A 26361-nucleotide genomic window follows, 5' to 3' on the forward strand; every position below is an offset into this window, starting at 1 on the left:
GTGAATGAAGTCCTAGAAAAATTAGATTTAATTGATATGTGGAGAAAAATAAATAGGGACAAAAAGGAATACACCTTCTTTTCAGCTGCACATGGTACATTCACAAAGATTGACCATGTGATAGAGCATAGAAACACTGCAAACAAATGCAAAAGAGCAGAAATAATAAATGTAACTTTCTCAGATCATAATGCAATAAAAATAATTAGTAAGGGCACCTGGACAGGCAAATCAAAAACCAATTGGAAATTAAACAATATGATTCTCCAAAACCAATTAGTCAAAGAAGAAATCATAGAAACAATCAACAATTTCATTGAAGAGAATGACAATGATGAGACATCCTACCAAACTCTTTGGGATGCAGCCAAGGCAGTACTCAGGGGAAAGTTTATATCCTTGAGTGCATATATTAACAAACTAGGGAGGGCAGAGATTAATGAATTGGGCATGCAACTTAAAAAATTAGAAAGTGAGCAAATTAAAAATCTCCAGATGAAAACTAAATTAGAAATACTAAAAATCAAGGGAGAAATTAATAAAAAAAAAGTAAAAGAAAAAAAAAAAGAAACTATTAAGTAAAAAGAACTATTGAATTAATAAATAAGACTAGAAGCTGGTATTTTGAAAAAACAGATAAAACAGACAAAGTAGTGGTCAATCTAATTAAAAAAAGGAAAGAAGAAAACCAAATTGACAGTATCAAAGATGAAATGGGAGACCTCACCTGTAATGAAGGGGAAATTAAGGCAATCATTAAAAACAATTTTGCCCAATTATATGGCAATAAATATAGCAATCTAAGAGATATGGATCAATATTTACAAAAATACAAATTGCCTAGATTAACAGCAGAAGAAATAGAATACCTAAATAATCCCATATCAGAAAAAGAAATTGAACAAACCATCAAAGAACTCCCTAAGAAAAAATCGCCAGGGCCTGATGGATTCGCAAGTGAATTCTATCAGACATTCAAAGAACAACTAATCCCAATACTATACAAATTATTTGATATAATAAGCAAAGAAGGAGTCCTACCAAATTCCTTTTATGACACAAATATGGTACTGATTCCAAAGCCAGGGAGATCAAAAACAGAGAAAGAAAACTACAAACCAATCTCCCTAATGAACAAAGATGCAAAAATCTTAAATAGAATACTAGCAAAGAGACTCTAGCAAGTGATCAAGAGGATCATCCACCATGATCAGGTGGGATTTATACCAGGAATGCAAGGATGGTTCAACATTAGGAAAACCATCTGCATAATTGAACATATCAACAAACTAACAAACAAAAATCACATGATTATCTCAATAGATGCTGAAAAAGCCTTTGACAAAATACAGCATCCATTCCTATTGAAAACACTGAAAAGTATAGGAAGAGAAGGTCCTTTCCTAAGAGTAATAAACAGTATATACCTAAAACCATCAACAAACATCATATGCAATGGGGATAAATTAGAAGCCTTCCCAATAAGATCAGGAGTGAAACAAGGTTGCCCATTATCTCCTCCATTATTTAACATAGTACTAGAAACACTAGCAGTAGCAATTAGAGAAGAAAAAGAAATTGAGGGTATTAAAATAGGCAATGAGGAGACTAAGCTATCACTCTTTGCAGATGATATGTTGGTCTACTTAAAAAATCCTAGAGAATTAACTAAGAAGCTTGTAGAAATAATCAAAAACTTTAGCAAAGTTGCAGGATGCAAAATAAATGCACATAAATCATCAGCATTTCTATATATTTCCAACACATTAGAGCAGCAAGAGGTAGAAAGAGAAACACCATTTAAAATCACCCTAGACAATATAAAATACTTAGGAATCTATCTACCAAAACAAACACAGGAATTATATGAAAACAACTACAAAACACTTTCCAAACAAATAAAACTGGATTTAAACAATTGGAAAGCCATTGATTGCTCATGGGTAGGTCGAGCTAACATAATAAAAATGACCATTCTACCCAAATTAATTTACCTATTTAGTGCCATACCTATCAAACTACCAAAAAACTTTTTCACTGAATTAGGGAAAACTATAACAAAATTCATTTGGAATAACAAAAGATCAAGAATATCAAGGGAAATAATGAAAAAAATGTGAAGGAAGGGGGCCTAGCTGTACCAGATATTAAACTATACTATAAAGCAGCGATCATCAAAACGGTATGGTACTGGCTAAGAGACAGAAGGGAGGATCAGTGGAATAGACTTGGGGTAAGTGACATCAGCAAGACAGTATATGATAAACCCAAAGAGCCCAATTTTTGGGACAAAAATCCACTATTTGACAAAAATTGTTGGGAAATTTGGAAAACAATATGGGAGAGATTAGGTTTAGATCAACATCTCATACCCTACACCATGGTAAATTCAGAATGGGTGAATGACTTGAATATAAAGAGGGAAACTATAAATAAGTTAAGTGAACACAGAATAGTATACTTGTCAGATCTCTGGGAAAGGAAAGATTTTAAAACCAAGCAAGAGTTAGAGAAAATTACAAAATGTAAAATAAATTATTTTCATTATATAAAACTAAAAAGCTTTTGTACAAACCAAAACAATGTAGCCAAGATCAGAAGGGAAACAACAAACTGGGAAAAAAATCTTTATAACAAAAACTCTGACAAGGGTCTAATTACTCAAATATATAAGGAGTTAAATCAATTGTATAAAAAATCAAGCCATTCCCCAATTGATAAATGGGCAAGAGAGATGAATAGGCAACTTTCAGGCAAAGAAATCAAAACTATCAATAAGCACATGAGAAAGTGTTCCAAATCTCTAATAATTAGAGAAATGCAAATCAAAACAACTCTGAGGTATCACCTCACACATAGCAAATTGGCTAAAATGATAGAAGGGGATAGTAATAAATGTTGGAGGGGATGTGGCAAAATTGGGACATTAATGCATTGCTGGTGGAGTTGTGAACTGATCCAGCCATTGTGGCTGGCAATTTGGATCTATGCTTAAAGGGCTATAAAAGAATGCCTGCCCTTTGATCCAGCCATACCATTGTTGGGATTATACCCCAAAGAGATCATAGATAAACAGACTTGCATGAAAATATTTATAGCCGTGCTTTTTGTGGTGGCAAAAAACTGGAAAATGAGGGCATGCCCTTCAATTGGGGAATGGCTGAACAAATTGTGGTATATGCTGGTGATGGAATACTATTGTGCTCAAAGGAATAATAAACTGGAGGAATTCCATGTGAATTGGAAAGACCTCCAGGAATTGATGCAGAGTGAAAGGAGCAGAGCCAGAAGAACACTGTACACAGAAACTGCTATACTGTGGTAAAATAGAATGTAATGGACTTCTGTACTAGCAGCAATGCAATGACCCAGAACAAACTGGAGGGATTTATGGAAAAGAATGCTACCCACATTCAGAGGAAGAACTACAGAAGTGGTAACCCAGAAGAAAATCAACTGCTTGAATACATGGGTTGATGAGGACATGATTGGGGATCGAAAGTACTACACCAATGCAACTATCAACAATTTGGAAATAGGTCTTGATTAATGACACATGTTAAAACGAGTGGAAATGCATATCGGCCAGGTGAGGAGGGGATGTCGGGGTGGGGTGGTGAAGTGGAAAGTAAGAGCATAAATCATGTAACCATGTTAACTTTTCTAAAATATAAATATTAATAAATGTTTAAAATAAAAAAAACTGAAAGGGGGAAAATAAAAGAGTTAAAGAAACATGGAAACAACAACTGATCAGTGTGGGGCCAATTTTCAGATAGGACTTATGTGTTACTTGAGATGTACAACTTTGAGAAAACTCCTTTCGTCAGTCTTAGGATTTGACTACATTTCTGGTCAATATAACTTGGGTCTTTGGTCAAGGATCTCTAAAAAGCAAGGTACAAGTGGCCCAGTTTCTTAGCCATGAGGAGCTAAGTTCAAACAATGCAGTAAGGTCTTCACCTAATTCCCACAATTGACTAAACTTCTCACTAGACAGAATTTGGACTAAATCCATAATTGAATAGAAAAGGAAACTGAGGGGGCTGCCAGGGAGTAGAGTAGATAATCAGGTTTGGAGTCAGGGGGACCTGGGCTCAAATCTGGCCTCAGACACTTCATTAGCTGTGTGACCCTGGGCAAGTTCCTTAACTCTTATTTCCTAGCCCTTGCTGTTCTTCTGTCTTAGAATTGATACTAAGAAAGAAGGTAAGTGTTTTTACAAGAAAAGGGAACTGAACTAGCACCAGAATTGAGTCACAAGATAGTATCAGTGTGGTTCACTCAATTCCCACAATTTACCACTTGCTGTAGTCATCTCCTCCACATTTTTCACACTAATGTTGTATTTCTCTCCTTGTTTTAACATTTCAAGTATGATCTATTACCTAGATATGTAGAAATCTGAGATTATAACTCTTTTCTTAGTTGCTTTCTCTTGTGAATTATCAGACATCTCCTTCATTGTTGGATTCTTTCTATATTAAATCTTTCCTGATCCCTGCAGCTGGTAGTGCCCTCCTGTCTCCATGAAATCACTTTGTATCTATTTTCCATATACCTCTATATGTTCATGTTATCTTTCTGGGACTCCTACCACTTCTTTGTATCTCTGTTGCCTAGCATAATGCCTGGCACATAGGAAGTGCCTTCTAAATGTTGACTGATTGATAATATAGCATATGTGTTGTCTTGTCTACTCTCCATTTTAATAGTACTATCTGGAAATTTTTCTCTCTCCCTTGACTTCTTTGGTTTAAGACAGTCTTTTTTAAAAAAATTAAATTTATTTGTTTAATTAATTTAGAATATTTTTCCTTGGTTATATGATTCATATTCTTTCCCTCCCCTCCTTCCACCGTCCTCCAATAGCCAATGAGAAATTCCATTGGGTTTTACATGTGCCATTGATCAACACCTATTTACATATTATAAATATTTGCACTAGAGTGATCGCTTAGACAGTCTACATCTCTAATCATATCCCCATCAAACCATGTGATTAAGCAAATGTTTTTCTTCTGTGTTTCTACTCCCACAGCTCTTTCTCTAGATGTGGGTAGTATTCTTTCTCATAAGTCCCTCAGAATTGTCCTGGATTTGCTGCTAGTAGAGAAGTCCATTACATTTCATTGTGCCACAGTATATCAGTCTCTCTGTACAATGTTCTCCTGGTTCTGCTCCTTTCACTCTGCATCAATTCCTGGAGGTCATTCCAGTTCACACGGAATTCCTCCAGTTCATTATTCCTTAGAGCACAATAGTATTCCATCACCAACAGATACCACAATTTGTTCAGCCATTCCCCAATTGAAGGGCATCCCCTCATTTTCCAATTTTTTGCCACCACAAAGAGTGAGGCTATAAATATTTTTGTACAAGCATTTTTCCTTATCTCTTTGGGATATAAGCCCAGCAGTGGTATGGTTGTATCAAAGGGCATGCATTCTTTTAAAACCCTTTGGGCAGGATGCAACTGGGTGGCTCAGTGGATTGAGAGCCAGGCCTAGAGACTGGAGGTCCTGGGTTCAAATTTGACCCCAGACAATTCCTAGCTGTGTGACCTTGGGAAAGTCACTTAATCCCCATTGCCTAGCCCTTACCACTCTTCTGCCTTGGAATCAATACCCAGTATTGATTTCAAGACAGAAGGTAAGGGTTTAAAAAATACCAAAACCCTTCAGTCAACATTCCAAATTGCCTTCCAGAAAGGTTGGATCAATTCACAACTCCACCAGCAATGCATTAGTGTCCCAATTTTGCCACATCCCCTCCAACATCTATTACTTCCCTTTGCTGTCACATTAGCCAATCTGCTAGGGGTGAGGTGGTACCTCAGAGTTGTTTTGATTTGCATTTATCTAATTATAAGAAATTTAGAACACTTTTTCATGTGTTTATTGATATTTTTGAATTCATTATCTGAAAATTGCCTATTCATGTCCCTTGCCCATTTATTAGTTGGGGAATGGCTTGATTTTTTGTACAATTTATTTAACTCTTTATAAATTTGAGTAATTAGACCTTTGTCAGAGGTTTTTGCTATATTTTCCCCTCAATTTGTTGCTTCCCTTCTAATTTTGGTTGCATTGGTTTTGTTTGTACAAAAACTCCTTAATTTAATGTAATCAAAATTATTCATTTTACATTTTGTAATATTCTCTGTCTCTTGCTTGGTCTTAAATTCTTTCCTTTCCCATAGATCTGACAGGTAAACTATTCTATGTTCACCTAATTTACTTATAGTTTCCTTTTTTATATTCAAATCATTAGCCCATTCTGAGTTTATCTTGGGGTAGAGTTTGCGATGTTGATCTAAACTTAATCTCTCCCATACCGTTTTCCAATTTTCCCAGCAGTTTTTGTTAAATAGTGGATTTTTGTTCCAAAAGCTGGGATCTTTGGGTTTATTGTAGACTGCCTTGCTGAGGTCACTTACCCCAAGTCTATTTCACTGATCCTCCCTTCTGTCTCTTAGCCAGTACCATATTGTTTTGATGACCACTGCTTTGTAGTACAGTTTAAGATTTGGTATTGCTAGACAACCTTCCTTTGCTTTTTTTTTTTTTTTCTTCATTATTTCTGTAAGGACAGAATTATAAGAGTGAAGCCTCTTGGAATGTTCAGAAAAAGAGATGAGTGACAGACAACAGTTGAACTGGGGGAAGCAAAGGATGGTGGGAAATATAGAACCCTGGAGGTTTTCATGCAGAAATCTTGATTGGAATTAGTTTCAAGGACTCCCTAATATCACTGCCCTTCTTCCACTGGTCATGCCAAATGGCGAGTCTGGGAATTCACCTTCCCTTCCTTATATCTTATCCCTAATCTAATATAGATAGGTAATGAAATCAAGGGGTCTCTATTTGTAAGGTGGACAGCCTGTGTCTCTTCTTGGTTGGCCAGAGGCCAGGGGGTAAGGTGGGGGGGTGTTGTTGACCCTCCGAGATCCTGGTGCCTGGAACTCTTCCTTGATGGTCTTGGAATCAGGATCAATGCAGGTTTTGGGGTGTCCAACTATCTCCAGGAAAATCCCTTTTAGGCCTTCTTTGGATCTTGAGGTACTCAGAGTCCTCCTTCTGCCTCAGGGATTCTTGTGTGAAGACTCCCAGGTTTCTATATTTCTCTTTGCTCCCCCTGGTTCAACTGTTGTCTGTCATTCACCTCTGTTCCTGAACATTCTGTGAGACTTCATTCTTGTAATTCTGTCCTTACATTTCCCTTGATATTCTTGATCTTCTGTTCTTCCAAATGAACTTTGTTATAATTTTTTTTAATTCAGTAAAAAAGTTTCTTGGTAGTTTGATATGTATGGCACTAAATAAGTAAATTAATTTGGGTAGGATTGTCATTTTTATTATGTTAGCTTGCTTTACCCATGAGCAATTAATGTTTTTCCAATTGTTTAGAACTAGTTTTAATTGTGTGGAAAATGTTTTGTAGTTGTGTTCATATAATTCCTGTGTTTGTCTTGGCAGATAGATTCCCAAGTATTTTATATTGTGATTTTAAATGGAATTTCTCTTTCTAACTCATGTTGCTGATATGTGTTGGAGATATATAGAAATGCCGATGATTTATGTGGGTTTATTTTGTATCCTGCAACTTTGCTAAAATTGTTGATTATTTCCACTAGCTTTTTAGTTGGTTCTCTAGGATTCTTTAAGTAGACCATCATATCATCTGTAAAGAGTGATAGCTTGGTTTCCTCATTGCCTATTTTAATACTTTCAATTTCTTTTTCTTCTCTAATTACTACTGCTAGTCTTTCTAGTACCATGTTAAATAATAGAGGTGATAATGGGCATCCTTGTTTCACTCCTTATCTTATCAGGAAGGATTCTAATTAATCCCCATTGCAGATGGTGCTTGCTGATGTTTTTAAGTATATACTATATATTATTTTTAGGAAAAGGCCCTTCAATTACTCTACTTTCTAGTGTTTTCAATAGGAATGAGTGTTGCATTTTGTCAAAGGCTTTTTCTGTATCTATTGAGATAATCAATCATGTGATTTTTGTTGGTTTGCTTGTTGACATGGTCAATTATGTGGATAGTTTTCCTAATATTAAGCCATCATTGCATTCCTGGTATAAATCCCACCTGATCATAGTGAATAATCCTTGTGATCATTTGCTGGAGTCTTTTTGGTAGTATTTAAGATTTTTGCATCTATGTCCATTAAAGAGATTGGTCTATATTTTTCTTTCTCTGTTTTTGGTCCGCTTGGCTTTGAAATCAGCATCATATTTGTGTCATAAAAGGAATTTGGTAGAACTCCTTCTTTGCTTATTTTCTCAAATAGTTTGTATAGTATTGGGATTAGTTATTCTTTAAATGTTTCATATAATTCACTTGTGAATCCATCTGGCCCTGGGGATTTTTTCTAAGGGAGTTCTTTGATATGGGATTATTTAAGTATTCTATTTCCTCTTCTGTTAATCTAGGTAGTTTATTTTTTGTAAATATTCATCTATGTCACCTAAATTGCCATATTTATTGCCGTATAATTGGGCAAGATAATTCTTAATAATTACCTTAATTTTCTCTTCATTAGAGGTGATGTTGCCCTTTTCATCTTTGATACTATTAATTTGGTTTCCTTCTTTCCTCTTTTTTATTAGATTAACCAATACTTTATCTATTTTATTTGTTTTTTTAAAGTACCAACTTCTAGTCTTATTTATTAATTCGATAGTTCTTTCACTTTCAATTTCATTAATTTATCCTTTAATTTTTAGGATTTCCAATTTAGTTTTTGTCTGGGGATTTTTAATTTGTTCCCTTTCTAGTTTTTTAAGTTGCATGCCCAATTCATTGACCTCTTCCCTCTATGATTTGTTAATATATGCACTCAGGGATATACAATTTCCCTTGAGTATTGCTTTGGCTGCATCCTATAGATTTTGATATGATGTCTCCTCATTGTCATTCTCTTCAATGAAATTATTGTTTCTATGATTTGTTCTTTAACCAACCAATTTTGGAGAATCACATTATTTAATTTCCAATTAATTTTTGATTTGCCTCTCCATGTACTCTTTTTTAAAAAAAATTTTTTTTTTTTTTAAATTTTAAACCCTTAACTTCTGTGTATTGACTTATAGGTGGAAGAGCAGTAAGGGTAGGCAATGGGGGTCAAGTGATTTGCCCAGGGTCACACAGCTGGGAAGTGTCTGAGGCTGGATTTGAACCTAGGACTTCCCATCTCTAGGCCTGGCTCTCAATCCACTGAGCTACCCAGCTGCCCCATCCATGTACTCTTACTAATTATTATTTTTATTGCATTATGATCTGAAAAGGTTGCATTTATTATTTCTGCTTTTTTTGCATTTGTTTGCAATGTTTTTATGCCCTAGGACATTGTCAGTCTTTGTGAATGTACCATATGCTACTGAAAAAGAAGGTGTATTCCTTTTTGTCCCTATTTATTTTTCTCCATATATCTATTAACTCTAATTTTTCTAAGATTTCATTCACATCTCTTACCTCTTTCTTACTTATTTTTTGGTTTGATTTATCTAGATCTGATAGAGGAAGGTTCGAGTGTCCTACTACTATAGTTTTACTATCTATTTCCTCCTTAAGCTCCAGTAATTTCTCCTTTAAAAATTTGGATGCTATACGATTTGGTGCATACATATCAAGTACTGATATTTCCTCATTGTCTATACTGCCTTTTATCAGGATGTAATTACCTTTCCATCTCTCTTTTTTTTTTTAGATTTGAATATTTTATTATTTTTTTTTTGAAAAAATTTCCATGGTTACATGATTTTTGTTTTTTTTCTTTCTCCTTCTCCCCCCTTCACCCACCCCCATATCCAATGCACATTTCCACTGGTTTTAACATGTGTTATCCCCACATTTCTTTTAATCAGATCTATTTTTACTTTGGCTTTCTTAGATATCACGATTGTTACTCCTACCTTCTTTTTCTCAGTTGATGTCTAATAGATTTTGGTCTATACTCCCTGTGTGTGTCTACTTGCCTCATGTGGTAGGATTTTGGTTTCTAATCCACTCTGCTATTTGCTTCATTTTTTGGGTGAGGTCATCCCATTCACATTCAGAGTTATGACTACCACCTGTGTATTCCCCAGCATTTTGATTTCCTCTCCTGGTCCTGCCCTTTCTCCTTTCACTATTTCCTTCTATACCAGTGTTTTGCTTTTAACCAATCCCCCTAATCTCCACCCTTATTTTACTTCTTTTCCCACCCTCTCCCTTCTTATTCTTCTCCTTTAGAGTCTATTAAATTCCCTACTCCCTCTCTGTCCTTCCCTTTTGGTACTCCCCACCCCACTCCCACCCTTAGTTTTTCCCTCTCAACTTTCCTGTAGGGTAAGATAGAATTTGATACCCCAATGGATCTAGATGCTCTTCCCTCTCAGAATTGATTCCACTGAGAGTAAGATTTAAGTATTACCTACTAGCATTCTCTTCCTCTACTTCTTATGATATTCTTCTCTTCCTCCTCCCACGTGCCTTGTTATGTGGTATAATTTATCCTATTTTTCTTCTTCCTTCAAGTTTCTCTTGGTGTTATCTTCTATCCACCCCCCTTTTTACATATTATCTTAAATCACTTAGTACTCCAACCTCTATCTATGAATAATTCTTCTAACTCCTATGATAGTGAATACAGTTTTTGACTACAAATATCATTTTTCCATATAGGAATATAAAAATTTGACCTTACTGAAGTCCTTAAAAAATTTTCCCCCTCTTTCTTGTTTACCTTATCATGTTTCTCTTGAATTTTGTATTTTTCCACTTAGTTCTGGTCTTTTCTTTACAAATACTTGGAAATCTTGTATTTTGTTAAATGCCCATACTTTCCCCTGGAAGTATATAGTAAGTTTTGATGGGTAGGGGATCTTGGTTGTAGATCCAATTCTCTTGCCTTTCTGAATATCATATTCCAAGCCTTGTGGTTCTTTAGTGTGGAGGCTGCCATATCCTGTGTAATCCTGATTGGTGTTCTTTGATATCTGAATTGTCTCTTTCTGGCTTCTTGCAATATTTTCTCCTTGGCTTGGAAACTCTTGAATTTGGCACTTACATTTATGGGGGTTATCTTTTGAGGATTTAATGTAGAGGGTGATCTATGGACTCTTTCAATGTCTATTTTGCCCTCTTGTTCAAGAATATGGGACAGTTTTCTTGGATAATTAGATAATAATTCTTGAATAATAATAGTTTCTTGGCTAATTCTTGGATAATTTCTTGTAACATGATGTCAAGGCTTCTGTTTTTTTTTCTCTAAGTTTTCAGGTACACTTGGGATCCTCAAATTGTCTCTCCTATTTTCTAGGCCGGTCATCTTCCCAATGAGATATTTCATGTTTCCTTCTATTTTGTCATTCCTTTGACTTAGCTTTATTAATACTTGTCTTGTGAGATCATTAGCTTCTACTTGCCCAATTCTAGTCTTTAAAGACTGGTTTTCAGCTATAATCTTTTGATTTTCCTTTTCGGTTTAGTCTATCCTGCTTTTCTTGGCTTCCAGCAGGTCAATTCTAGTCTTTAATTTGCTTGTCATTTCATGTGATTTCTGGACTTCTTTTTCCAAGTGGGATATTCTGTCTTTTAAACTGTTATTTTCGGGGGCAGCTGGGTAGCTCAGTGGATGGAGAGCCAGACCTAGAGACAGGAGATCCTAGGTTCAAATCTGGCCTCAGACACTTCCTAGCTGTGTGACCCTGGGCAAATCACTTGATCCCCATTGCTTACCCTTACCATTCTTCTGTCTTGGAGCCAATACACAATATTGACTCCAAGATGGAAGGTAAGGGTTTAAAAAATAAATAAACTGTTATTTTCTTTTTAAACTATTTCCCACCTTTCTTGCTAATTTTTTTCTTTTTTTCAGATTTAAATAAATTATTTTTTTTTAGAAAAATTTTCCATAGTTACATGATTCCTGTTTTTACTTTCCCCTTCACCCCCCTTTCAAACCTCCCCCCCATATACAATGCACATTTCCAGTGGTTTTAACCTGTGTCATCAGTCAAAACTATTTACATATTATTGATAGTTGCATTGGTGTGGTCATTTAGTGTATACATCCTCAACCATGTCTGCATCAACCCATGTGTTCAAGTGGTTGTTTTACTTCTGCGTTTCCACTCCTGCAGTTCTTCCTCTGAATGTGGGTAGCATTCCTTTCCACAAATCCCTCAGAATTGTCCTGGGTCTTTGCATTGCTGCCAGTACAGAAGTCCATTACATTTGATTTTACCACAGTGTATCAGTCTCTGTGTACAATGTTCTTTTGGCTCTTCTCCTTTCACTCTTTGCCAAGTTTCTTCTATCTTTCTTACTTGGTTCTTGAACTCAAATTTGAGTTCCTTGAGAGCTTGTGACCAATTCCATTTTTTGGAGAAAGTTTAGAACTGTTTGCTTGTTTGTTGCTCTCTGCTGGCTCCTTTGTAGTCTGCTATTTTTCTCCATAGAAGTTATCCATGGTCAGAGGCTTTTTCTTATATTTTTTTGGTAGTTGTAGATTGTAGTTCTTGGATGTTGGTGGCCATTGCTGTGTTAGTTTTTTCTTCCTTTCCCAGTCAGAAGTCTGAGCGAGGAGGGTAGGCAGCTCTCTCTGTATTGAGATACAGAGCAGTTTTTGCCCTGAGTCTATTTTTCAGTCTTAGCCCATCTGCTGTGTGCAGCCCCTCTCTGCCCTATCTCTGCACCCAAGCTCTGTGTTCCTCAGCCTCCTGGGGTAAGTCTATGGTGTCCTCAGCCAACCTTTCCTCTCCCTGTGGAACCTAGAAATTGCCCTGGCCCTTGATCTGACTTTGGCACCATCTGTGGAGTGGGGGAAGGGTGATTAGCTCATGCTTTGATAGGAGTAATTTTACCCTCTTATAGCGTGGAAATGCTGAAACCCTGCCTACCTTTCAAGGCTGTGCCCTTTAATAGAGCCCCTGTGCTCATTTGATTTTGATTTTTGTCCTTTTGATGCACTTTATATCAGTTGGTGGTGAAGAGAAGAAGATCCTTGTTTCTACTCTGTGGTCATCTTAGCCCAGAAGTCTTGTTTAAGACATTCTTGATCAGATCTTCAAATCTCTAGCTAAACTCATTTTTCCTAGTCATCATGAGATAAGGTTGGGAGCTATGATTTCGTGGATAGAGGGAACCCCCTAGATAGGAAATCTCCCTCTTTTAATGTAGATAGATACCTCTTTTGATCCTTAAAGTCTAAGAGAGTTGTCCAGAGCTCTAAGAGGACAAGCCCAGGGTCAGAGATAGGACTTGAATCCAAGTCTTCCTGACTCAAAGGTCTGGGCACTATCCACTCCACTATTCTGTATCTTTATCATGGGCTACATGAAGTATATTGTGAAATGCTCAGGACTGGGAGCCAAGACATCTAGGATCTCTATCCTTCCCACCATTTCTAGTGCCTTTCCTTTTAGATTTTACTTTCTATTTACATTGTTTATAGCTTTTATGTAAATAATTGTTTGCATCTGGTCTCCACTATTAGAATGGCAGCTCCATTTATGTTGGGATTATGTTTGCGTGTTTTTTTTTTTTTTGGTATCCTCTTTCCACCTCTCTGTGTAAATGCCTAGCATATGGTAAATACTTAATAAATGCCTGTTAACTAAAGTGTAAAGAGCCCCATATCTTGTGTGGATGAGGGAGATTTTTAAAATTCCCTAGTCATCATTTTGCTTTCTATTTGAAAATAGGAATTTTTCTAAAAGCTGAGCAGTACCAGCTTTTAAACTTGCCTTGTGGGTAATCCCCAATTTAGAAATTTTTTAAGTTTAGGTTTCCTGGATAAAGAATTTTTTGAGGCAGAGTGATCCTTGGAGAAAGAAGATTGTCAATTTGATTCCTACGCAGGATTCTATTTGGAGAGCAAAGCTAATTATTTACTTGAACAGTTCAGATCTGATGGGAAGGAAATTGCTTATTCAGTAGTACTTCCAAAATAGTTTTACTTTTGAGAGAGTCTGCCCACAGGGTGGTACTACAAGCCTTGGAGAAAATTGTATAGAAATATAGAAAATAGGGATTCATTAGAATATTGGCTTGATAGCAGCTCCCAGTTCACCTCCCTTCCAAGGAAACCTGATGGGTTGTCTGAGTGCTTTCTATGTTTCCATATTTATTTATTGTTTTCTACAAACACACAGGGTGAAATAAAGCATCTTCTACGATTGATATGCATGGAATTTCTTGAGGTTTATATGGAAACTGGAGGGCCCTTTTGCTCACATTTGGGGCTATGCCTACATTTTATTTTGAACAGTTCTTGGAGTATCGGGCAGGAGCAATGAGCCAAAAAGAAACCGGCATCAGTCTCCAAAATTAACACTCCTTCCTTCTTGGTGTGTGTGTGTGTGTGTGTGTGTGTGTGTGTGTGTGTGTGTGTGTTTTCATCATCTGTAAAATGAGAGACACAATGGTCTTAAAGATCCCATCTTGCTCTAAATCTTCTGAACCTAATTTTGGAGAGGCTTGTTATCAGACTCTTTGTAACCTGGTGGATTTTTTAAAACTACGTTGATTCATAAAACCACTGTCTAATTAGAAAACCAGAGGGGACACCATCTTCATTGGTGGGGAAAGGACTCACAATAATGAATCACAGAATTTGAGAGTTCAAAGGGACTCCAGGGGCCATCTAGTCAAACCCTGCACCAAAGGAAATTCCATTATAACATATAGATTTCCTTGAAGTTCAAGAATGGCCAAGTGGGAGGCGGGGGTGATGCAGCTGGGTGACTCAGTGGATTGAGATCAGATCCAGAGATGGGGGATCCTGGGTTCAAATTTGGCCCCACACACTTCCTAGTTGTGTGACCCTGGGCAAGTTACTTAAGCCCTAGTGCCTAGCTCTTACCACTCTTCTGCCTTAGAACCAATACACAGTATTGGTTCTAAGATAAGGTAAAGGTTTAAAAAAAAAAAAAAAAGAATGGCCAAATGGCAAGACTGATGAAACTATAAGTAGGTTGGGATGTTAATAGCAGAGCCCTTCACTGATCTTGATGTCATGAATATTATCATTACCATCCCTCACTTAACCATGAAACCACTGTCTATTCTTAGAGACAGGAAAATGGTGATTCTGAGAAGACAAGCTGCCAACCAGCTAAATGACTTGCTAGCCATCCTCGCTATGGGACTGGGTCATGGGTTATTGAATAGCCTGTCAGGAATGGACTCTCTTAGTCTGACCTATATTACTGGATTTCAATATTTTCTCTCAAGTTCTTGGGAGGGCATGATTTGTGACTGTAGGGGAGGAAAAAAGCAAAGATGGCTAATAGGCTGTAAGAGTTACTTCCTTTATTCTTTTAAAAAAGTTGTTTACCTCCAGGAATTGATGCAGAGTGAAAGGAGCAGAGCCAGAAGAACACTGTACACAGAGACCAATACACTGTGGTAAAATAGAATATAATGAATTTCTGTACTAGCAGCAATGCAATGACCCAGGACAATTCTGAGGGATTTATGGAAAAGAACGCTACCCTTATTCAGAGGAAGAACTGCAGGAGAGGAAACAGAAGAAAAACAATTGCTTGAACACATGGGTTGAGGCAGACATGATTGGGGATGTAGACTCAAAACTACCACACCACTGTAACTATCAACAATTTGGAAATAGGTCTTGATCAATGACACATGTTAAAACCAGTGTAAATACGCATCAGCCATGGGGGGTGGGGAGGTCGGGGAGTGAAGGGGAAAGTAAGAGCATGAATTATGTAACCATGTTAACTTTTCTAAAAAATGAATATTAATAAATGTTTTTTAAAAAATTAAAAAAAAGTTGTTTAATAGGGAAACACAGCTCCGAGGGGAGCAGTCACAACTTTTATGAGGTATTGTGGGCTTCAAACCCTTCGGATCGCCACTATAACTAGATCCTCCTTGAGGTTCTGTCTGGTTCTAATGTTGGATAACTATGACTTGTGTGACTCTTCTCCCATTCTCCTCTTTTCCTAATATTTATATTTTTGGTTATCCTTTCCAACTTACAGGCATGGTTATTTACTCCTACTTTCTTCCAATAGATAGGTAAGTGTGGGTTGAGAAATTTGGATTCAGCTCTGTGTGTGTGTGTGTGTGTGTGTGTGTGTGTGTGTGTGTGTGTTTACAGACTCTTTGCTTCTCAAGATGAGGCACTAGAAAAATTTTGTCTTATATACCTTGGGCAAATCACTTAGCCTTGCTGAACATCAGTTCTAGAAAATGAAGGGCTGGATTAGATATCTTTGAAGTCTTTTCCAATACTAGACCTAAGATCAAGTACCTTTTTTTTTTTTTTTTTTGTTATTGATGTTGGAGGGCATCAGTCAACAATAGGATCAGGGTCAATTTCTAGGGTACACCCAAGATTTAAACAAGGTGGCACAGTGAATAGAGCCCTGGCCTGGGAATTAGGAAGATACCCCTTCCTAAGTTCAAATCCAGTCTCAGACACTTACTTGTTATGTGACCCTCAACAAGAAGTTATGCCTGTTTGCCTCAGTTTCCTCATCTGGAGAAATGATCTGGAGAAGGAAATGGCAAACTGCTGCAGTATCTCTACCAGGAAAACCCCAAATGGGGACACAGTTAGTCATGACTGAAACAACTGAACAACAACAACAACAACAACAACAACAACAACAACAACAACAACACAGCAAAAATTAGTCTAGGGGGCCCTGGAACTGAATTGGACAAGATACCTCAGCTACTTGAGTAGACCTGAAGTTTGGGAATGGAACTAAGCTTCTGAAGTCATGGCAGCCTGCACACAATCTTTAAGCTTTGGTGCATTCATTCCTTAAACTATAATGCTAATCAGGAAATTCAGCTGTTTGCCTTATTTCTCCTCTTTGTCATATTTCTTTCCCTACCCTGGTCTCTGCCTGTTCTCTAACTCTAGAAGCATGACAGATTGCTTCCTTTCACTCATGCCATTGATCCTGGCAAGTCCTGGGATTTCTCAATTTTTTGTATTCCCTGGATAGTGAGGACCTGGAAGAAACATTGTTGCCCACAGCCCAAGTGAATGGTAAAATAAAAAAAAACACTTTGATATCTACTCTTTCTCCTTTATATTTGTATTCCCAGTGCTTAGCCAGTGCCTGATATATACTGTGTACTAAAATGCCTTTTTGTTAATACACCATACCTAGTAAAGCCCCCAAGTGTTTCTATCCTGTATGTCGGTATAAATCATACCATCCAACACTGGAAGGTGCTCTGGGTTATTTGCCATGGTCAATCAGCCAACAAGCATTTAGCGATCTATAATATATTATTACATGAGATTTATGAGGTCTCAGGGAGGGCTAGCTCCTCTGGTGTTAGGGCTGCCTGCACCCTTTTTAGGACAGTTTATCCATGTTTGGTATCTACCTGTCATTCAACTCTTCTCTGTGGGTCCAAGAAACTGTAGCATGCATAGTAGGCACACTATGGTAAAACTATATCTTAGTAGGCGTGCTAAATAGTTTGAGGGAAACTAACAGGCATCAAATCTGTTGTTGAGTTACAGGGTGCCTAGTCCAAGCATGTGAAGACTTCTCCAGGTGGAATGAGTGGATGAAAACAATTTGTTCCAATGGCCATTAGGGTAACTAAAGCAGGCGCTGTGGAGACCTTTGAGCTTGGTCAGGCTTCAAAGATGCCAAGGCCATCCACCCTATTTAGTCATCCTGACTTTTGTCTTGCCACTGGACTTCAATGACTTTGGAAGAGTGAGACTGATTATTTTGTGGAATGCTGTCTCACTTAAATCCAATTCACAGTCAAGACATCACCCCATAATGTCATTGGTCCTCTGCCAAAAGGAAAAACAATCAAACTTTTCTTATGTGCCTGGTATTGTTCTGACTGCTGAGAATAAAAAAAGCAAGCAAAAAGAAAGACAGAGCTTGCCCTTGAGAAGTTTATATTCAACGGGGGAAGACAACACATAAAAGGAAGCTGAAGGACCTCTAGGTAGCACAGTGGCTAGAGCACCAGATTTGGAATCCTGAGGAGCTGGGTTCATATCTGGCTTCAGACACATCCTAGCTGTAAGTCACTGGCCAAGTCACTTAACCCCACTAACCTAGCCCTACTTAGATTCTAAGCTAGGAGGTAAGAGTTTAAAAAAAAAAAAAGGGAAGCTGAAAAGGGGTGGGTAGAAGGAGAAGGCACTTCAACTCAGAGCATGTTGGAGAAGTCCAGAAGTGTATAGTCTGGTGGGAAATGAAGAGATGACTGGCTGGGGTGCCCTCTTTAAATGGAGGTTCTGGGAGGAGATATCCAATGAGAGGGAGAAATCCTGGGGGCAGAAGGTATTTTTGGGGTGTGTATGTTCCAAGGCTGAACTGATTTCCAGAATGAAGACATTTCTGGGGCATGGCAGAGGAGTCTAGAGAATCTAGAGGGGTATAGCCTTGTGGGAAAATGATCCCTGGGCCTTTCTCAGGGTCTTAGAGCAGAAACAAGATATCACTCACCTCTTGACTCCATCTTTTCATGTGGCTTTTACATCAGCCATGTTTCCTCTAAACAAATTTCCCAGCTCATATGTTCCTCCTTCTTCCCTCTCACCCCTCCCTTATTCCTGCTCTCTTTTTATCTTTTTGAGTTTCATTTAAGGTCACTTACAAAGGATATACTGTATAATACATTTAACCAGAATGGTAGAAATAAATCACAGAAGGTTAATATCAGTGCTCTTGAACCTTGCATTCCTAACTTGCAGTTCTTTCTGTTCTCTCAACATTCCTCCAAATAATAGGCAAGACAAAAACCCAGAACCTCCTTGTGCCTTGCTCTCTGCAAAGAACAAGCAATGGCTTTTACTGGGGGGATTTTTAATGGAAAAAGTGTCAGCATAGCTCAACTTTGTGTTGATACTATAGAGAACTTGGAAAACATTAGGTGTCTCCCCCAAAGGCAGCATTGACTGAGCAAGCATGGAGGCACTAGGCATTGGTTTCACTTCCATGTGGTTGGTTTTTGAAGCTTCTTGATCTCCAGGTCTCCCTCTTGTCTTGCTGTAAAATGTCTGCCTTTAATGGTGTAACTTCTTACATTCCCTATTCCCCACCTCTCAAGGTTCTTTAGCACACTGAGGAGGTTGGGGATGTCTTTTCTCTGCTGATCTATTGTGTTCCTCCTTTTTAAAGGACCAGTGGTGTAATGCAAGGTGGCTAACAGAAACTTTTTGCTTCTGTAATTTCTAACAGTCACAAAAAGTCAGTTAAACATCTTAGAATGTTCAGAAAATCAGTTAGAACTTAAAGCGATAAATAGAGGTGAAGTTCCAACTGACGGAGCTTTTGCCTTCTGGCTTTCGCTGTGGCTGGAGGCTTTTGCTTTGGCCTTTCGGCTTTGGCCTAACTGCTTCGGCCTTGGCCTGCGCTTATTTTGTTTTGGGGAAATTTGGACCTATCTCATTTCTCTGAACCTCTCCCTGATCTCCCATCTCCATCCCTCCCCTTCCCTGAATTTCCTTTGGGTCCTGGTGGAAGGGAGGGCTTGGTGATTGAACATAGTGGGTTAGTTTCTATAGGCTAGTAGAGTATCCTCAAATAAGTTACCCCTAAATTTGATAAAGACTTTTCTTAAAAGGCAGTCAAATCTTCCTGACTGGGAGAGCCGGGCTCTCTCAGCCTAAACCTCTCTGCAACCCATCCCCCACCCTCACCCCTCTCCCTAGCAGCAGTTAGAAAACCTTGAACCCCTCTCCCTTCTGACTGACCCTGGTATTAATAAATCCCCTTGTTACCTGTTCAAACCCTGTGGTGAGTCATTGTGTCGAAAATTAAGACAAGGGCCAAGAGAGGAAGGAATCATTTTCTTTTATTTCTTGAGACAACTGGGGCATCCATCTTGACAGGAAGTACCCACCTTCAAGACTTCCTCCAGCCATCAGTTTGACTGGCAGGGAGGGGCCCCCTCGACCCCTCCCTCAAGAGACTTTGAAACTAACAAGAGAAACCCTCCAGTCAAGCCTAAACTTTTATTACTGGCCCTAGTTTCCTCCCTGTATTCTCTGTCTCAAGCCTTGGGGAATAAACCTGTTTGAGCTGCCCTCTCCTACATACCCCATTTCCCTTATCTCCCATATACCTTCCCTTACCTTTATTCCTCCTACAATCTCCTTATAATCACTTAATACCCATTATTCTTCCTCACACTCAAATTGCACTTTCATTAGACCCTATTCAGCTTATTTACTATATTTTTTATAACAGTGGCTAGCATCCCAATTCCTCTTAGCCACTTACATCAGATTAATTTTTACAAAAGAATATTTACTTTGAAAGTCTAACACCAGAAAACATATCAACATTTCCCCCAGCACTACCACTTTGATCTGGAGAGAGAAGGAGGTTCAAGAATTAGGCTCACAGTTTAGCTCAGTTCCTACATAACATGAATCCCACCTTCTTCAGAACCAAAGCCCCACTAGGCTAGGATCCCAGGACCCTTGTTTTTCAGGGATTTTCTGCTGAGCTGGTTGCAATATCCAGTGTAGAATCCTTGCCTTGAGCTCCCTGGTCAGGGGCTCCCCTCCCTCGACCCTGAAGTGGATGAGACAAACAAAACAGACTAAAACCCCAAGTGGATTTCTTAGCCTAAGGGGATGAGGAGGTAGTCCCGAGGCCCTCACCCCCTACCATATGGTCTCACCTGCTGTGAGGGAATGTGAATGAAGAAAGAGAGTTATCATGTTTTAGTTAGGTAGTTTTAAAATCAGTTTGGGCTACACAGCCAATGAAAAGAAGTTGCTCCCAACTTCATGGTAGGAGAGTACAGAATGTTCTCTTCTGTGCCAATTCTCTTGTCTCCCAGAAGCAGATTCCTTAGTACCTCCCAAGTGGATGATTCCATTGTAGTGATCTGAGCACAGGCCAAATTCCCATTATAACTATATCTCTCCGCCTCTTCAATAAGGACATGTATGAGGTTACCAAAGTTCTGCCTAGGAAAATGGAAAAGGAAGGGTATACACAGCTGTGTGCTTGAGCACTCTCCGCACCCCCAAGCTTTCCTTTTACATTTAAACTCAATCTTTAAAAAAATAAAAAACTCTACCCCCGCTTTCTCTATTACCCTCAAGGTCATAGGAATGCTTCTGGCCTGTGCTTAGCCTAGGGCTTCTCTAAGGCTATTTTGGAAGGGCAAACATGCTACATATGCATGTTCTTAAAAGTTGCATTTGTGTCTGTCTTCTGTCAGTTGTTCTCTCTCCTCTTTCTTGTTTCTTTCTCATTGTCTCCCACTTTGACCCTTCCCCCATTAAACTTCAATCTGTTTTTCCTCTTAAATATGTCATAATATAGTCCTACAGATATAGGAAGGTGAAACTAAATGGAAAGATGGCTTATAGATTCATCTTAGAGAGGCAAACAAAGGCATTGGCAAAATTGATGTTATTGTGCTTCTAAAACAAAAAAAAATGGAGTCTCTGCTTATCATGATTTCCTAGAGATATTTCATCAACATAAACCAGTTGCTAGAACAAGGAGGTCAAATGAACCTAGAAACTACCTCAAGTGGCAAATAGTTGATCATCTTGTCAAGTAAAGAAACATAGTGACCAAGGGATTAATACTAGTTTAGGATGTAAAATAATTCTAAGACATTATGGAAGATGGTGGAAGACTATAAGCTGTGTAGACACACAAAATGTGAAGAGCAGTAGAGGGGAAAACCAGTGTATCCTATATAAACTCTAGGGATATTTGTCCCAAATTCCACTGACACTGGCAACTTAGGGCTACAGAGGGTGGCTAGCCATATTTCTCTTCATCTCCTCAGGGTTCTAGAGGTTACCTGAGGGGCAATGGGTTCTATCTAATACTATTGCTTCTAGCCCCCATCTATTTTATTTTATTTTATTTTATTTTATTTTATTTTATTTTTTCCCCATCTATTTTATATTTCTTCTAATGTTAACCAACCAAATATCCCTTCAGTATCATCTAAATCAATAATAATAATGATAATTACTATTATTTTAAGCCCTTACCTTCTGTCTTGGAATCAGTACTGTGTATTGGTTCCAAGGCAGAAGAGTTGTAAGGTCTAGGCAATCTGGGTTAAGTGACTTGCTCAGGGTCACACAGCTGGGAAGTGTCTGAGACCAGATTTGAATCTAGGACCTCCTGTCTCTAGGTCTGGCTCTCAATCCACTGAGCCACCCAGCTGCCCCCTAAACCAATAATTATTGCTTCAATATCATTCAGCTTGTTGATATCACCTTGATATCATTGACAACCAAATAATATCAGCTAGCTTTAACATAGATACATTTTTGTTGTTTTGTGGTCAGTTATTTCCAACTCCTCATGCCCCCATTTGGGATTTTCTTGGCAAAGATACTGTAGTGGTTTGCCATTTCCTTCTTCAGCTTTTTTTTTTTACAGATAAGGAAACTGAGGCCAACAGAGTTAAATGATTTGCCCAAAGTCACACATCTAGTGTCTAAGGCCAGATTTGAACTCAGAAAAATGAATCTTCCTGATTTTTGTCACTTAGCTGCCCTAAGATATATTTACTGAAAAGACATATCAAGAACAGAAGTATAAATGCAGCCCCCAAACTGGGGCACATTGTCCTCTCTAATACTTTGGTTTTTGGGAAAAGTAGGCCCAGACTTTAAGCTACAAACATTTCCACCATGACTTTACTTTGAGGTACAGCATAGCCAGATGGATAAATTGCTCCTTGCTTGAAAGGCACAGAGTCTTGGCTGCCAGGTCAGGTCTCTGCTAGGTTGAGACAAGTAGGTTGTTTCCCTAGACTGAACCTGCAGACCAGTCTCAGACAAAGTGACTCTACTGACCTTATGAGATCTCAGGGGGCCCTGTGCCAAAGGGAAGAAGACATAAACAGTGTTGTCAATTGATCTTGGACATATGTTTGCATAGGAAGCAGGGCACGCATTGGCTGGCCAGTGGTAAGAAGGGCACCCCTTGCTGGGTTCTCCAGAACTCAGAGAATTGTGCTTATACCTCGTGACCAGCAGGAAGGAAAAGGAGGTGGAATCCTCTGAGGGAGCTTTTGGAATGAACACTCCATTACGAATTAGCAATCAATGAAAAGACCTCTTTACATTATGCAGCAAGAAGACAGCACACCGTTTCTCTGGACCAGAGACAGGTTCCCTCCATTATATGTCATCATAGACTCCCAGAAGTAGACTCAACATCTATTGTAGGATGGCCATGGACAGCCTATTGGGTACACTTCTAGGCGTAATTGTTTTTTGGCTAGTTGCCCCTTACAGCTACCAGTTTGCAGGAAATGTGGTGTGACTCACCCAAGTCATTTCATTCCAAGAGCACTAAGAGATGAATTTTGAAAGACAACAAATAAATGGAATGTATGTCAATATCTCCATACTCTATTTCTGTCATTGTTGACAGTGGAACCATCATATTTAAACATGAATACGTCAGCACGTTATATGTCTATATTCATAGAAGTGGAAATGGCCCTCAAAAAGATACAATCGGGAAGGCGTCTGGACCAGACTGAGTATACATAGAATAAAGAATCTGGAAAGTGTAGCCTACACAAAGGTACGGCCAATGAAATTTTGTTGGTGAAGGTGGGGACCTATTATTAACCAACTATCTCTTCAATATCATCTAGCCAATAATTAGTGTACCTGTGGTCTATAAGAGAAAGATATCAGATTTAAAAAGAAAGATCACAGATAATATTATTTAAAAAAAAAGACAAGCTAGAAGTTATCACTAGCTACTGGCTTATACTTATTTTCTTATACTTGTACTTATATTGGCATATACTTATTTTCAAAAATCTTTTCAAGAATGACCTACACAAATATCAAGGATATTCTTTATGAAAAATATAAGAAAGGGAAAGGCCACCTTCCACAAACCACTTTCTACTGCAGAGTACACCACTCCAGGCAGACATTGATTAGAATGTATAGAAAATATAAATTACTGTTATAGGTAATTATATTTTGCTCCTGGGAACCCCAGGTTCAAGGCATTTTGTGGGTCAGCAGCTGTGGATTTTTTTACTCTTAAAAAGCCAACGGGAAGGAAATAATTCAATATAAAATACCTTTAGTCAAACAGAGTCACAAAATAAAATAAAGCTTTCTCCCATGTACATAAGGGTATTCTCTACCACAAGTTGCTATACAACAGATGGGGGAGGGCATTCATGCAGAAACATTAGTGACCACTGAATGTACATGGAAGGATACATATGTACCAGAAACACATATTAAGATCATATTTGGCCAGATCAAATCATGTCTCTAAGCCTAAAGAACCACTGATGTACCCTGGTGATTCCATTGAATTGTTCACTGTTGGTTTCTGCTGGTTGTAAATTCTAAGTTGGTTTCTTCTCCATATGGAGGGAGTCTGTTAGTTCTTTGCCTAGAAACTAGTTTTAACTCTTCTGTGAGCTAGACCACAGCTAGCCATACCCAGCTAAGTAGAGAGAGAAGCCTGTAGATATTTTAAAGTTTGTGTTTTGAATTCTTGCTGTTGCATGGCTTATGTAAACTCTGATCTGAGTTGTGGTACAAAGTTTCTCTTAACTTCTGCCACATTCTTGGTTACTAGCTTTGTCCCTTTCAAATGTCCTTGGGGTTCCATTTAGAATAACCTTTAGGGAATTCAGCGGAATTGTTTTGAGGAGATTCTCTTCAGCTCCCATCATGATTCTGGTTGCCTCATAAATCAATTCTAGAACAAGGTCTGTATGAAAGGGGTAAAAACCATTTGATTGTAAGACGAAATACAGCCTTAAATCTCCTCTTTCCCAAGCGCTGAAGGCATCGCCTCAGGTGCAAATAAAGATCTCCAGCCCACAGACTTTCACTACCTTCTGCCGGGGTGAAGGCAGCGCCCTAAGAGCATCTGCACAGGCAAAGGCAGTGCCCTAGGCTTGGATAACGATCTCCAGCCCAGGCTTGGACCTCCAGTGAGGACCTAGTGCGGACCCAGCACAGCTGTGGAAGCAGCCCCAAAGACTGCTGAAGGAACCTCGGGCAGAGGGACAGACTGGGAACTACCAGGAGGCCTGACCCCGAGGACAAGGAGACCCCGGAGCCCCCCGGAGCTTGCAAGGCCCAGGCAGACCCTGAGTGCAAAGACAAAGCTGAAAAGGGGCGGGGCCAACAATGGCCAGCAATAAGGAAGTCCAGAAGAAAAAGACTATCAAGAGAAATTCTGGAACACTGGACAACTTCTACACAGAGAAAATCCAGACACCAGAGGAGGGAAAACAAAAACTCAAACCTCCCCCCAAAAATGAAAGCTGGTCACAAGCTATGGAAGAGTTTAAAAATGAAATGCTGAGGAAGATGGAAGAAATCTGTCAAGAAAATAACAGTTTAAAAGGCAGAATTTCGCAATTGGAAAATGAGACAAGTCAACTGAAGACCAAAAATGACCAGATTGAAAAGGAAAACCAAAAAATTATAGCTGAAAACCAAAACATTAAAGCCGAAAACCAGTCCTTAAAGGCTAGAATCGAACATTTAGAAACCAATGATCTCTCAAGACAACAAGAACAAATAAAACAAAGTCAAAAGACTGATAAAATAGAAGGAAACATGAAATATCTCAATGAGAGAGTGACAGACCAAGAAAACCGGTCTAGAAGAGACAACTTGAGAATCATTGGTCTTCCAGAAAAGGCAGAAATTAATAGAAACTTGGACTCCATACTTAAAGAAATTATTCAGCAAAATTGCCCTGAAGTTCTACAACAAGAGGGCAATATAGACATTGAAAGGATCCATAGATCACCCTCTACACTGGACCCAGAAAAGTCAACACCCAGAAATATAATAGCAAAATTGAAGAGCTTTCAAGTTAAAGAAAAAATCTTACAAGAAGCCAGAAAGAGACAATTCAAATATCAAGGAGTACCAATAAGGATCACACAGGATCTGGCAGCCTCAATGCTAAAAGACCACAAGGCTTGGAATACAATATTCAGAAAGGCAAGAGAGCTGGGCCTTCAGCCACGAATCAACTACCCAGCGAAACTAACCATATACTTTCAGGGGAAAGTATGGGCATTCAACAAAATTGAAGAATTCCAAGTTTTTGCACAAAAGAGACCGGGACTAAATGGAAAGTTTGACACTCAACCACAAATATCAAGAGAAAGATGAAAAGGTAAATAAGAAACAGAGGGAAAAGAAAGAAAACTCATAGTCTTTTAAGCTTGACTCTTTAAGGGCATAAATAAGATCTAATTATCTGCATTACTAGGTGGAGAAATGCTATGTATAATTCTCTGTAGTGAACTCTATACACTATTATAATATTCACTATTATAGCAACCAGAAGAATAATTCATAGGGAGAGGACAGGATACTAAATGGTCTAAGAT

Source organism: Gracilinanus agilis, chromosome 2, assembly GCF_016433145.1.
Source record: "Gracilinanus agilis isolate LMUSP501 chromosome 2, AgileGrace, whole genome shotgun sequence".
In the NCBI taxonomy this organism is placed as follows: domain Eukaryota; kingdom Metazoa; phylum Chordata; class Mammalia; order Didelphimorphia; family Didelphidae; genus Gracilinanus; species Gracilinanus agilis.